The sequence below is a fragment of the Poecilia formosa genome, unplaced genomic scaffold (assembly GCF_000485575.1).
Source record: "Poecilia formosa unplaced genomic scaffold, Poecilia_formosa-5.1.2 Scaffold5, whole genome shotgun sequence".
In the NCBI taxonomy this organism is placed as follows: Eukaryota; Metazoa; Chordata; class Actinopteri; order Cyprinodontiformes; family Poeciliidae; genus Poecilia; species Poecilia formosa.
Genome location: NW_006799944.1, coordinates 2,986,114 through 2,999,756, shown reverse-complemented (window position 1 = coordinate 2,999,756; position 13,643 = coordinate 2,986,114). Strand labels below are relative to the sequence as shown.

Here is a 13,643-nt window from a genome sequence, read left to right as displayed (position 1 = left end):
CCATAAAAACACCTAGATATTAAATACTTAGAGCTGAAATATATTTAACCAGTATCAATTAAAACTTATTCTGTTTTGCTTTCACCGCTGTGCTACAATCCGCAGAGGTCTCCTGCCATCCCTATAAAAATAACGCCCTGGGCGGTTGCCCATATTGCCCATGTCAGAAACCACAACTGTCTGCACCATTAAACCATGAAACATAGCAATTAACGGTAAACAACACTATGAACACTGTCCAAAGGCGCAAAAAAGCAGAAGGAGCACCGTGACTGTTCTCATCCTCCCTCCCTCTGCATGTTTGCCACCATGACAGGAGACGAAATCAATCAATGAGCATGCTCTGTGTTCATACATTAAACTTTTACTTATTCGGCAATTAAATAAATGTGTGTGTATTTGTGTCTATATATATATATATGTGTATGTGTGTGTGTGTGTGTGTGTGTGTGTGTGTGTTGCAGTGTACACAAGAACAAAGAACGGCTCTCAGTGAGGTTTCAGTCCCATCAACCTTAGTAAAGATCCATCCAGAAGAGTCGGATCGTTCCTGAATGTCATATCACTATATTGCACTTTGGTCACAGCGTTGTCCCATATATGCACACCTCAGTCAACACCTACACACAATAATTCAACGCATGAGTGACAACTCATGGCAGATGCAACATGTGTCTCAGTACAGCTAGCTTTGCTAGCATCACGTCCACTAGCTTACCTTTCTTTAAGCTTTCCTTCCCAGTGACGCTAAAAGTTGGACAAACTCCCCACCGTCTGTGAAAGCGAAGCGCTGCTGGTTTTACATGTCGCCATATCTTATGATTTATGCAGCTATTATCGATTAGGTAGACATCTTCTCCCGCTCAGAGGAAACCACTGCGCATGTCTGGAGCTCCGCGTGCCAGTAAAGGTGGAGGCGATGGGCGACAACAGACACTAAGTCACGTTATTGCTTGGATTTTACGGCGCCACCTTAAGTCCCTGAACTTCACATTTTAACGGGAAAAAGGAGCAACGAGACTTGGATGTAACGAGTAACGCGGCAGTTCTCTAGAAATGTAGTGAAGTAGAAAGTACAGATACTTGCTGTAAAATGTAGTGGAGTAAAAGTAGAAAGTGCCCATTATTAAATCTACTTAAGTAAAGTACAGATGCATGAAAATTGTACTTAAGTACAGTAACGAAGTACTTGTACTTCCCACCACTGTAGACCACATATCACAACATGCTTATGTTGTGGTAAGTACTGCCATTGATGAGTTTATAAGCATGAGGAATATCTCTCTATGCTCTCCATACATCCTATTGCGTCTGAAAGTTGCACAGAATGAGGTGAGCAGCTATTGTTTAATCCCATTGTGAAGCTGCGACTGAACATAACTTTATCTCCACATTTCTATTTGCAGAAATTGAGAAGATGATGCTGAGATTGCAGCGCGGTATAATAAGAACTCACACTGTGCCACTTTAGGGTCTGCTGATGGGCTTTGCCTGTTAAAGATTTGCTTTTTATGCAAACATTAATTTGACTGTTTCTTAAACTAGTAATACACATTAAATTGATCCAGCTAATCTGCCTTCAGTATAACTCACATTGCAACCAGCATTGCCAAAGACCATTTAACTCTGTTGCTTCTCTTTGATCACACATGTGGTTAGCCGCTGCTAAAACAGGAAGGTTTAACTTTCCCTGTGCTAAATCAAGAGTGCCCTACATAGCTCATGACTAAATTATTCAAAACACCTTTAAAAAAAAAAAAAAAAGAACCGTATTAGCGTCAATACTGGCAACAACAATGTAATAACGTTGAGTTTGTTTGCACAAACAATCATTATTATTATCAGATAAAGCCGAGATGCTACTTCAATACGATGCAGCCTCGCTAATGCATTGTCGGGGACGCTGGGGAATCCAGTCAGATTTATCGTGAATTGCTGTGTCTCAGGAGTATGGTCTCTTTGTCCCCCAGAGCCTATGCAGATTAGACGATGGCTGTGAGTGAACACAGATGGGAGAGATGCTCAGCAGTGGAAAACAGGGAGTGAACCAGTTTAATGAAAGCATCATGGCACAGTGAAAAGCCAGTCTAAACCATTGCAGTATTTCCTGAGGGTAGGAAGATGGGATGGTATGCATGCTGGGAGCTGGAGGCCTGCCTAGTTTCAGGAGTTCTGTCGGCCCCCTGTGGGCTTGCGGTGGCCCACTCCCTCATCTTACAGGCCCTCCAGGGAACAGCCAGAACATTTTTTTACTGGTTCCATCTCTGAATAGCACAGTGGATACATTGGGTTGAAAGTGACACTTCTTTTTTTTTTCTACACTCAATGTATATTAATGCCATCCATCCCTCTGCATTGATTCATCAATTCATACATTCGACCAACTCAATCCTTGAAGGGTCTTTGGGGTTGTATGCACATTTTTGGGCAATGTGAGACGTTTGACCAGCATATATAGCAGCATATATACATATATACATATACATATATACAATCATCTCCTGGACCCATTTGTGTCTTTTTAATTATGTTAATTCTTTGCATGACTTCAACATGAAAATATTCCTCCACATCTTTTAGTGTGATGAATTTATTTACAACGCAATGCACTGAAGACTACACAAAAACAACAACAAAAACATTTCTTATCAATAACATCTGTAACAAAGGCAGCCATATTGACTTTTAAGGTTTGTGTTAATCTTTCTACCTTTAGACTTCATTTCAACTTTTTAGGTAAACCTCTATCTCATAAATGAGCAGCACTTTATAACCAGTCACTTTGTGCAAATTATTTTGTTTCTCGTTTTGTAAAATGTTGAGCTAAAAGACTGCAAGTCTGTGAAGTTGGTAGTATTTGGAAAAGTTTGCATTAATTTAGGTTTAAGCATCACTGCTTGACACCAATGTCTAAGATGGAAAGCTTAATCAAACATGGGTCTTCTAAAGTCAGTAGTTTTTCTGGCAGATTACTTTCCCAAGAGACTTTTGTGGTCACTTTCTGATTGAGGGCAGAGAAATTGAATCTTCAGATCCAGGATTAGATATGGAAATTTAGATATTTAGTCAAGAGACAAATTTGGAGGGTACAAAGGTGAAATTTCACTGTCACACCTACTGACATGTAAACACAATCAGCCCTGGGCTGACCTCAACTTTTACTGTGTTTGACCCCTTTTATTTGGATGTATGGCGTTACCACCAACACTAGGTGATACATGTTTGATACCTTCATGCAAATGATCCCAAATTGTTTAATAGATTGCACTGAACTTCATAAAGGAAATTCAGCAATGATCACTCTTCATGTACACACAAACACACAAAGGAAATCTGTTTCCATCCACAGACAGACTGCAGTTGAGAGAAGTATTAGTGTTGGAGTATAAAAATATGTCTCAATATACAGGTGATATGGAAGAGCTCTGACACCAAAATCCTGAAGTACTTTTGACTAAACTATGTCGCTGACATTTTACTTACAACCTCAGGAAATGTTCCAAGTTTTTAAGTCGCATAAAGTCAACTCGCGTGCTTTAGAAAACGCAGAGACAAAATCCGAATGAGACCTTGTGACCTTGGAGACCGAACAGAATTCCATGCAGCAAGATGGGGGGGGGGGAAGCAGTCAGTTGCATATTATTGGAGGTATATTTCATTCGGTGACACAATGCACATGCTACATATAATTACACAACAGATCCCAATGTGTTTGACCATAAAGATGTGTCGAGCACGGAAAAATGTGGCAGCTGTGGAAGACAGTGATTGTGTACTCATCTCCCCGCAAAGCAATAGCGTCATAAACATTGTGGCATCTTGCTGATGTCCCCAACATGAGCTGTCGTCATATTCAATTACCAAGTCAACCTTCTCTCAGCTGTGTTGAGGAGCTCTTGATGGAGTGCTATGTTGCTATGATGGAGTGTTCCCTGATTGGGAATTATGCATGGTTGTAATGAATACCGCAAGACCATGGAGAAATACTCAGCATCATTAATCAAACCCGTAACCACCTTCCAAATTTGAAGCCTTGTACCGCTGTCTAAAATGTGTTCAGCAACATGATAAAAATTAAGAATATTTATGAGTATTTTAGCACTTTGAGGCTTTTTATTTGATTGAAGACCTTATATGTATGAAAGAAATACCCCAGAAACACAAGATGACAGGAGGAGCTCCACAAAGTCTTTATGACTTTAAAAAGTTACGCTTTGATTGTGAATTTCTTGTGTACTACAAAATGTTTGCATAACAGAAGAAGTTCTCAGTGTAACCAGGGGAGACGTTAATAAGCTCAATTTTAAGACGCAATTTCTAATAAGTACCTCGATTTGTATTCACTCACATAACAACCAAATTGGACTGATTGAAAAATATTTTTTAGCTGTTGCAGTTATAGAGAAGAAATTTCTGGCCAGTATGTGAGTCTAAATTTGATACTTTTTAAAGTGTGAGTAAGCTCGGCTCCTTGGGCCTGCAGATGGCAGCGACAGATATAGAAACCCTCTAATGACAAATGCAGTTTAGCTTGTGTTATCAGAGTATAATTGAAAGCTAAAGACTTTTATTCATGAGGAAAAAAATGTTTAATTATTCAGTTCAGCTTAGCTTAGCTACATTTGTTCAAATCAGAAAAAAATTGTTATGACTAACACACTTACTGGAACTATTTGAATTAAATGTAGACTTGAACTTTTGTTTGTTCTTTTTCTTTGACTTGATTTCAGTATGTGTTTTCCTTGCCTTAGTTTAATATGTTTTCTCTGCACTTTCTTCCACATTTGTCTTTATTTTTGCCTTTTAGTTCCTTCTCTTTTGTGTTTTCTTGCTTCGTTGCTTTATCCGAAGCGAAGCACTGTGTTCCCCTGCTGTATACAAAAAGTGATTTTGTCAGCAAACTGATATGTACAAACGATAAATAATTTGGAGTTTCTCAAACAATGAAAATCTAAAAAGTGACTCAATGCTTTATAGACCCAGCTGTGGTTTTTTGATGGAAGGAGAACCTCCAACCCACTCAAATCTTTAGCAGCCTCTAACAGGCATGTTTTTTCATTAGACTCCATCTCTTAACTCTGACCAGCATCCCTCAGTCTGCTGATGGAAACCATCCACCAGCATGATGCTGCCACCACCACTAAGCTGTATGTCTTCATATAAAGCATCTTGTTTGTCCACTAAAAGGTTGAACTTTGGCGTCACCACTTCACAGTTATGCACTTATTATTTAGGCCTATTAAGTAAAACCAAAAGAAAATCTAATGAGGTTTTGTTGATCTTGTTATGTGACAAAATGTGCAAACATTTGAGACGTATTAATACTCACAAACATCGTGGCATGTTTAAGAATGCTGAATATGAATTATATATATTTTTATTCAACTCCAGCATGTTTCACAATCAAATGAGAAAGGGGGGCTATGGAGATATTAATGCATCAAACACCATAAGGATAAAAATGCAGCGTTGACGTGGCGCAGTAAAGCCTGAGGGCAGACAGCCGTCTGTACATATTGAACAATATGGGAGCTGACTGCACAAACATCCTTCCTGACAGGAACTAGTGTGTGTGGCCCCTTCCTGCCCCCAAGATGGGAACATAGAGCAGTCGGACCACATCTAAAGCTACCATGCTCAAGTACTGAATACTCCCTATTCTTATTAATTAAACAACAAATGAAAAGCAAGAACTTACTAAGTATTCATGTTTAAAATATTTTTGTTCTAAATTTGTAAAACATTTTTGCATAAATGTGAGTGAAGCGACCTGCCTGACGGGGACCTTAAAGGGTACGGATGGTAACCCGGGGTTGCCATGCAAACAAAAAAATGGTCTAGTACTTTGTGTGGACTCACTGCCGCCGCTTAATTGGACAGCATATATTCCATATTTCGGAATACATTACAGCTTACAATAAAGATATTTAAAATACTGAAGCCATACAAGCCTTGGAGCAACTAAAGTAAGGCAACATAAATGCTTTTTTTATTTTACTAGTGATTATAAATGCAGCTGCTCAGAGCACACAGGCAAATCTCTTCAAAGGTTGATTTTGTTTCTTGGTTTTTCAGCAAGTTGAATAGAAGAATCATTATTTTGTTTCTAATTAGCATTTATGCAGGAAAAACAGAGGAGTAAAATTGCTGCGTCACTTATTTGAGAAATTAAAAACTGATTCTTTGGCAATAACCAGAGGCATTAAATCAAGAAAGCCAAATACTTCCAAACTTTAAAATGTTCTTAGTAGTTTGAAGCAGTTTGCAACATATGAAGCTAATTTGTTATTTTGCTTTGGCAGTGAGGGGATCCTTCATGTTGGTTTTAACTTAAAATGATCTTTCTGCTTGGATCTCTGTGCTTCAGCGCACAGAGCAGAGCCATGTCAAACTCCAGGACAGGAGTCATAAAAAAACCCCCAAAAAAAACGTCCTACGTTTATTTATTAAAGCAAGTTATTTTGATTCATCTAATTCCAAATGTGATGTTTGTCACCATCACCGGCCTAAACTCTGCTCATTTTCTTTGGTTTTAGAGACATTTAAAAAAATCACTTAATTGAAAACACTTGTCTGTGTGAACGGATGTGGGCACCACTCCAAAATGTATTCTTGAGATGCCTGTGCTGGAGTCAATTCCAGATGGATCTGAACTGAAACCAGATGGCCGGTTGCAGGGAACGTAGTCTAGGTACCACTGTGCGCTGCATAGAGACATCTCCCTTTTGAGGGGACAGGCACTGTGGTTTTGGTCATTAAAGTTAATAATTAAATGTTTGCATGGGTGTCAGTACACATAAAAAGGGATAAGTAGAAAAATTATTTCCCATCACAAAGAGGCAAGATGTGCATTGTAATCTATAATGGTGTGAATTAGTATTTATCCCCTTTGTATGTTTGCTACACTTCAGTATTTCAGAACATCAAAGCAATTGAAATATTAGTCAAAGACACACAAGTAAACACACAATGCAGTTTTGAATTAAGGCATATATCATTAAGGGGAACAAAACTGCGTTATAGCCTTGTGTGAAAAAGTGATTGCCCCTCAAACCCAGGTTGGGCCGCCTTTAGCAGCAACGACCGCAATCAAGCTGCTGCGATAACTTGATACGAGTCGTTTACAGCACAGTGGAGGAATTTCAGCCCAATCATCTTTTCAAATTTGCTGTAATTCAGTCACATTCAATGGTTTTCAGGCATGAGCAGGCTTTTTAAAGTAATGTGCCTCATCGGGATTCGAGTCAGAACTTTGACTAGACCACTCCAAAAGTTTTTAATTTTGTTTCGGTCACAAACAGATGATGTTCTCCTTCAGTTCTTGCTGGTAGACGGTAGGACTCACGATTCCAGTGTAGCAGGTTTTCCAGGTCGTGAAGCAGCAAAACAGCCCCAGACTATCACACTACTGCCACCGTATTATGGCTATGATGTTCTTTTTCTGAAATGTGGTGCTAATTTTGCCACAGGTGGATTGGGACACACAAAGAGTTCAACTTTGTGTCTCGTCAGTCCAGAGATGTTCTCCTAATGGAGATCATCAGGATTTGTTCTAGAAAAACTGAGACAAACACACAGGCCATTTTTTGCTCAGTCTCTTTCTTGTGGTGGCGGCATGAACTCTGACCTGAACTGAGGGAAGTGAAGCTTACAGTTAACTGGGTGTCGTTTTGGGGATTTTCGTGACCTCTTGAAAGAGTCGTCTCTGTGCTGTTGGGATCATTTTGGCTCTGTTTGCAACTCCTGTTTTCACCATTTGTGGATCACGGCTCCCGCTACAATTCACTGGAGCCCCAAAGCTTTAAAAGTGTATTTGTAACCATGTCCAGGTTGACAGATGTCAATAATTTTGTTGATGTGTTGCTTTTTTTAGCCAACTCCATGTTGTTAGACTGGGTTTATTTAAGTGAAAACTTGATTTTACTGGGCTGGCAGCAGTTAGGCCTGGTTTTGGCATATGAAATTAAACACAGCTTTCCAAATAACATGGGTAATCACAGGTAATTCCTGATTTTACAATGGGGAAAATTACTTTTAACACAGACTTGTTTTGGAGAGCTTTTCCCAATAAGTTATCTTTGTCTTATTTAAAAAGAGGGGCCACAGAGTGTGTTCCAGCTACATGGGATCACACTCCTAAGCTTCCCTGGTTTTGGAGAGGACAGACCGATGGATAGTTAAACCTCGGATTCAGGATGAGCAGGGTGGTTTTTGTCCTGGCTGTGGAACACGGGACCAGCTCTACATCCGCAGCAGCGTCATGTTCGCCCAACCAGTCGACATGTGTTTGTGGATTTGTAGAAGGCGTTCGAAAGCATTCCTCTGGGAAACCTGAGGGGGGCTCTGCAGGAGAATGGGGTGCCAAGCCTTTTGATTCGGGCCGTTAGGGTGTCAGAGCTTGGTCTGCAGTAAGTATTGATCGTTTCTGGTAAGAGTTAGACTCTACCAAGGTTGACCTTTGTCACCAATTTTGTTCAGAACTTTGATGAACAGAATTTTTTGGTTCAGTCAAGGAGTTGAGGAAATCCAGTTTGGTGGCCTGAGGGTTGATTGAGTGTCTGCTTTTTGCAGATGATATGGACATATTGGCTTCATCAGGTCATAATCACCAGCTTTTGCTGGAGCAGAGTGAGAAGCGGACGGGTTCAGGATCAGTGCCTCCAAATCCAAGGCCACTGATGCTACTCTTTCAGCATCAGGTTGAAAGAGTAGAGTGGTTTCTTGATCGGGGAGGAGGTCAAGTCCAGGTGGACGAGTTTAATTATCTCAGGGTCTTGTTCACGAGTGTGGGAAAAAGTGGAGTGGGAGATCGATAGGGGGATTGGTACGAAGTCTGGAGTGAAACGGGTGCTGATAGATAAGTCAAAAGATGACGTTTTCAACTTAAAGGTTGATTTATGTTCCGACTTTCTCCTATGCTCACAAACTTTGGGTCACAACCAAAACAACAACATTGGAGACACAAGTGACTGATTTTTTATTTTTTTTTTTCACAAGGTGTCCAGGTTCTCTTATAGAGATAGGATAAGATGCTTGGTCTTCCAAGAGCATCTACTAGTAGAGCTACTACTTCTGTGCTTCGAGAGGAGCCAGTTGTGGTGCCTCCAGGATGCGTTCCTGGTGAACTGTTCTGGGCATGTAGCTCTAAGAGGAGACCCAGGACTAAATGGCCTATGTTTCTCAGCTGGATGGATGGATGGATATTTGTGTTTTGTTGAGATTTATTGACCAAAAAAATGTCTGAGTGACAAAATGCAAACAGATGAAATATGGGAGAGGTAAATACTTTCTTAGTACTGTACGTCCTCCTCAGGAGAGACACGTGTGCAATACTTAGAACCTAATATTTCATGTTACTCAACAACAGGTTGTGGTTTTATTTAACCAGATGCATTGTTCTAAAACTTGTACTGGATGTACTTTCAGGAATGTAGAACATCTGAGTTTTTCCATCAAGTCAAATTTGCATCAGCCTCAGGAAAAACAAACAGCTGTCTGAAAGTAAAAATGAAGATACATCTTTCATTAAAACAAGTCAAACGTTCCTTTCTGCTGATGCATTAATGAGATGTTTTAGGTTTATGTTTCTAATTATTGGCCCTCTTGAAATTCCACCTTACACTGAGATTTGTTTAAAGTAGATGTTTTTTGAGAAGTGAATAACACAAATGAGCTTTGTTTGACAGTTGTGTTAGCAGAAACTTTGTTTCAATGTTTTACTTGAACACGTTTGACCAAAAACACAAAGAGTAAAGGTTGTGATGGAAGCAATATTGGTCAGAATAATCTGACTCACACAAGCAGTTTACAATAAAAAAAAAAATAAAAATAAAAAAAACATTTTCATAATCTTGTTCACTTATTTGTATTAGGAGAGAATGACAAAATAGTAAAATGATTAAATATGACATAATTCCTGCTTTTAGGGTTGCTAAAGTGATGGATGCTGTAGCTAACTGAAGGATTATACGTTCATTCTGCCCAAAGCCCACCTCCCACTAAAATATTTCCCTCAAAATTAAGTGTTATTCTTATGTGAACACCGCAAGCATCTGCAGTTGGAGAGAAAAACACATTATCCCCCTGGCCAAACTTCACACATCAAAACACAGGCGCACACTCACAGTTGCAAAGGGAGGGCCAACAAACCAGAGCTGAGTGGGTTTACAATGTTTGTATCTGTAATCCTGCAGGTGGTCTTTCATTTCCTTTAATAATCATAAAGTCTACTTTTCAACTCTACCACATACTAGAGCATTTGAATATGTTGCACTGTGGGAGTTGACTTATAGTCAGTAAAACCTGATCACACTCCCTCTAGTGGGCACAAGTTGACAGGGTCCTTGACATTTAAAGTATTTAGCTGATAAAAAAGGAAATAATTTGTGTTTTTGATTTAGAAAAAAAACTGTAATTGATAGTGATTGATAGAAAAATAAAATGAAATCATTTTGCTACTTCAGTGTTAAATCTAAAAATACCTAAAATATGCAGTCTCGTTGTAAAATGGTTATAAGTGAAGCAGTATTTTTAATGCATACAGCAATGAGCTTAGGGCAAAATTCAACTAAGATGCAAAGTGGCTTCCAATCAGTGAATCAGTTCATGTACCTCAATGGAAATGAATGCAAAACCCTCAGCTGTTTCAGCGGCCTCAATGTTTATCCTCTTTAACAGATTTGTCCTCTCACTGAACTCTGCCCTCGATCTCCCGTGCCATGCCACCGTTCCCTGTCATATCTCCAAAAACAAAGTATAACACCTTCTCCTACCTGACAAAGGAATTCATTATGCTTTTCCCCAGAGGAAACCACAAAGGGCCGTCTCAAATGTACTTGTGGTATGGCAGAGCTCCAGGAGATAAGAGAGCACACTGAAGCGCTCACAAGAAGAAGACCAACTTCTGAACCTGTCAATACGGCCAACCGAACTTCTCCTGAAAAAGAGACAAACCAGAAAACTAACACATACAACGACATGATTACAGTCGTACAGCACACAAATCTGAGTGCTACAATAACCAGTGAACTGGAAGGCTGCTCAGAATTTAAAGTCACGAAAAGACTAGTTGCATTTATAGTGTGACAAGCAGAAAAGTTAGAGGGGAAAAGGGTGTTGTTGGGACAAGACAAATTAATTTAATTTGAACAAAGTGTGAAATTGCTTACCTGTTAAATCGCAATAACGTCAGGGAGTTAATATCATCAAGAAGAACATCATCGAGGAGTTATTATTTCAGCATCATCGGGTTGAAAACCTGGAAAAGACACTGCATCATCAATGAGGAACCCTCCATATGCTACTGGCTGGGTGCCATCGAGGCAAAATCCTCATTAAGTTCTTGTCTTACCTTCGTAAAAACGAGTGAATATATTCGTCCAAATTGTAAGCTGCTACTGTTTGTGTTTAGATTATTGAGAAAGATTTAGTGGGACAGTTGGTAGCAGCTTATTCATTAGACTGACTAAAGTATCTTATTTTTCCATTAAAAGGGCACTGGTGCAGCTGGCAAGGGCCCATCGTTGGCTTTCTCGCCAGGCATCAGGATCCAACAGTTTGACAAGATGCTAAACTCCTGCTAATAATGAGACGGGGCAATGATTTTGAATTACTTACCCTTTCTGACTCGGGAGGGATAAGAAAAATAAATAAATCAAGGTTATTTAGTATTTGGAGTTCATGTATGCTTGGCTCAGAGAGACTAGCTGATCCCCAACATGTGTGATAAGAGAAATAGCATCGCTACATGACTGTCAGGGGACCTGTAGCAGTAAATCTCCATCTGAATCTTTCCCTCCTTTGATTATCGGAATATTTCAGCCTCCATCCTGTCTGAAACGGCTGAGCGTTGCACGATGTGAGGAGGCGTGAGGCCTCCATGATAAATGATAGCTTACAGTCCCACACATAATCCTCTGTATGTCGGGCACGTGCAGCTGGACTCCAAGCCAGCGCTTTTTCGCAGTTCCAGAGAGGGCGGCGATTATCCGCAGTTTGTGCGAGTAGCTCATTTCCATGTCAAGTTGATTTCCTAAAGCCAAAGAAACAATGGCGTCATCACGGAGCACGGTTCAGGAAAATGTCAGAGCGATAAAGGAAATATGTCATTTGAATGTTTTGGGTTGACATTCAGCCAGGGCTGTTGACATCTGGTGAAGTACCTGCTAAATTTGACTACAACACTTGTTGATTAAAAATGTTATTAATGTGTTAAAGAGCTGGGGAGTCTGTGTAACTTGGCCAGTTACGCAAAATCTGAGCTGTTCAGAAGAGACATGGACGTTACACAGATGTTTGCTGAAAGCAAGTTTAGTGATGATTTTTAGGTTTTGTTGTAACATGTAACATATGACAACAGGGTGCCACTGTACTGTAATATTCTTAAACAGCTCTGACAGAAGTAATTTAAAGTTTTCAGCATGTACAATCCATGGATGCACCCACCATGGAGAAAAGTGTGTGTTATAGATGGACCTCAAGTACAAAATGTCATTATATTTTACAAATTGATACATGAAAAGCAGAACATATGCTCACAAATGTCATTTTTATCCTAAATGAGATTGCATTTGTGATTTGACAGAATAGTTCAGACATTTTAAAGTGAGATTCTGCGAAATCATTAATGATAGCAGTTCCCTTACCATTATAGTACAAGGCTCTCCAATTGAGGCAGCCATTACTGATAATAACTTCACATAACCTCGCTTTAAAAACTCTAACCTCGCTCTTTAGTTCTTTCAAGTTTTATAGTTTCAAGCCAAGTCTGCAGTCAACATTTTCTGGGAAATCTAATGGTCCTGTTTTTGTAACGAGAAATTCAACAAATGGTAAATGGATTGAACTTCTATGGTGCTTTTCTAGTCATGCTGAGCACTCGAACCGCTTTACACTTCAGTCACAATCGCCAGCCGCACTCATAAATGCACACACTTAAACATCAATAGGCAGGTTGGTAGGCAACTTCAGGGGCACACCGGTATGTGGCAGCAGTGGAAGCTGCAGTCAAAGCCATCACCTTTAGATTGCAGGGAACATGCTCTTTGATAAAGGATCCAAATGCATATCTGACTCAAGTAAAATGACTATTGTGTAAGGAAGAATAATATGGAGAACTTACAGGGGAAAACTGCAGCAAATGCAGGTCTAGAAACACTGTCCAGAAAAATCCAGCAGGAAACAGAAAGGCTTAGATACTGGTTGTGTGAGTGATTGCTAACAAGATACAAGTGGTTGATTACAAAATAGATGCACCTGTTAGTGAAGGCCAACAGGCAGACTGATGGAAAATGAAAAACAAACACAGGTGATTAAAAAAAGTACTCAACGAAAAAGGGACATCGTTTTGAATCTACAGAACAGAACACAAAAACAAACTAAGAAAGTAAACAGAAAGAGGCAAACTGAAAAGAATATGGCTGAAAATTAAACAGATATAAACACTAGGGAAATTATGCAAATAACCCGAGGATCGTGACACTCTTCTCACTCAGAAAGCTGAGCAACATGTTGCTAAAAACAAATAGATTTGGCATCAGATTTGTTGATTTTAGAAAAATGTAAAAAGCACATATAGCCCAAACCTGGAAAGAATTCCTCATCCTGAAATTATATATATATATATATATATATATATATATATA

At 39.5% G+C, this 13,643-nt stretch overlaps 2 long non-coding RNA genes across 2 annotated transcripts in view; one reads left to right on the top strand and one right to left on the bottom strand.

Moving 5' to 3' along the window:
* The window catches only part of LOC107837865 (uncharacterized), a 15,922-nt gene extending 15,189 nt beyond the window's left edge, over positions 1-733 (top strand). Inside the window, exon 3 of the long non-coding RNA XR_001663918.1 lies at positions 520-733. This is a non-coding gene — a long non-coding RNA (uncharacterized LOC107837865). The remainder of the gene's footprint in view (positions 1-519) is intronic.
* The window catches only part of LOC103145712 (uncharacterized), a 14,261-nt gene extending 1,066 nt beyond the window's left edge, over positions 1-13,195 (bottom strand). The window contains exons 1-3 of the long non-coding RNA XR_477047.1: positions 13,121-13,195; positions 11,169-11,257; positions 10,773-10,936 (exon numbers count right to left, since the gene is read on the bottom strand). This is a non-coding gene — a long non-coding RNA (uncharacterized LOC103145712). The remainder of the gene's footprint in view (positions 1-10,772; positions 10,937-11,168; positions 11,258-13,120) is intronic.
* Positions 13,196-13,643: the final 448 nt, after the last annotated feature.